This window comes from Planococcus citri, chromosome 1 (assembly GCF_950023065.1).
Source record: "Planococcus citri chromosome 1, ihPlaCitr1.1, whole genome shotgun sequence".
NCBI classification, from domain to species: Eukaryota; Metazoa; Arthropoda; class Insecta; order Hemiptera; family Pseudococcidae; genus Planococcus; species Planococcus citri.
Window position 1 is genome coordinate 58,193,757 of NC_088677.1, and position 1,678 is coordinate 58,195,434.

The following is a 1,678-nucleotide window of genomic DNA, read 5'->3' on the forward strand; positions in this document are numbered from 1 at the left end:
CTGTCTGAAAGTAAAAAAAAAAAATCGAAAATAATCATTAATTTTGAATAAAACACCTCTCAGAATTTGAGGATAGGTATGGGATTAAGGGTACTTTACATAGGTAGGTACCTGAATATAATATACCGTACGTAAGTTTGCAAAAAGTTTATTAATTTCACCCAATTCAGATGTTCCGTTCAAATGAAGGGTGACAGGACAGGACAAGAAGAGAGGATGTAAGGGTGGTTAACGAGTATTTTGACCATTGATAAGACCTGTGGGAGGGAAAAGGGAAAGTGTGCTCTAAAAATTTCGAAAAATCACAAATATTCCCCCAATTTAATAACAAATTGTTTTAATCGCAGATAAGTCCTATGAGAGGGGAAAGGGAATGTGCATTATAAAAATTTCTAAACAATGTAAAAATGCTCTAAGTTTAAGAACATAATTTGGATCCAGGACCGGGGATACTAAAAAAAAGTAGAGGGGAGAGGATACACAATCAAAACATTGAAAATCAGATACCACTGATCCTGAATGTGCTAATCTTCTCAGAGCAAGTATTCATTTCAATTTTTTTATTTAGTCAAAGAATGCTTGAATTGGACGAGTTTTTACTATTTCAAACTTTTTATAGGACATTTACTACTCCCTTCTGGGTTATTCCACGTCAATTGGACCAAGAAGTGGTAGGGGGGTTAGGCGATTTTTTTGAAATTTTTCCTGTGGAGATACCTTTCGAAGGGATGACCGATGGCGCAAATCGTAGCCGTCTAGCCCATTTTTAAAGGCAGCCAGGGGGTGTCAAAGTTTTCAGTGAACCTAAAATATCATCCATTTTAGCGGTGGATTACTCGATAACCGCGATACCCACCAAAATGGAACATTTTCTCATAGTTAGGGGCTTTGAAAGGTTTTTTGGTGATATCATAAAAATCAGTGTTGCCACTTTTTTTCGTACAAAAAAATGGCTCAAAAAGTGTCGAAACGTAGTTTTCATATCGTTCCGACTCTCAAAAATTCTGAAAAAAATACATTATGGACAACTTTTCATGCTGAACAACATATTAAAAAATTGGGATGGTAACATGTTGCAAAGTGATTTTAAAAATTCAAAGTTTGCGAAAAAATGCGATTTTTTGATTTAAAACATGAAAAAAAGTTTTGATAGGTGAAGTTGACCCACTTGACCCCTATTTTTACGCATCTGTTGAAAAAGTTGAAAAAACCCATTCACTCGATGAAATGAACTCCTCACAAAAAAATCAAAATTCGAAAAGATTCAAAAAATGAACGAATTTTTATTTTTTTCTTGTGAGTGTAATTTGATTTTTGTCAACTTTTTCATGAAATACGTCAGAAAGAGGTCAAAATAAGAAAACTGGTTAAATTTAAACTTTTTTTGATGTTTGAAATTGAAAATTGAATTTTTTCGAATTATGATTTTTTTGTGTGGAGTTCATTTCATTGAGTGAACAGGTTTCTTCAACTTTTTCAACAGATACGTAAAATAGGGGTCAAATGGGTCAACTTCACCTATCAAAACTTTTTTTCATGTTTCAAATCAAAAAATCACATTTTTTCGCAAACTTTGAATTTTTTAAAATCAACTTTAAAACATGTTACCATCCCAATTTCTTAATATGTTGTTCAAGATGAAAAGTTGTCCATACTGAATTTTTTTCAAAATTTTTGA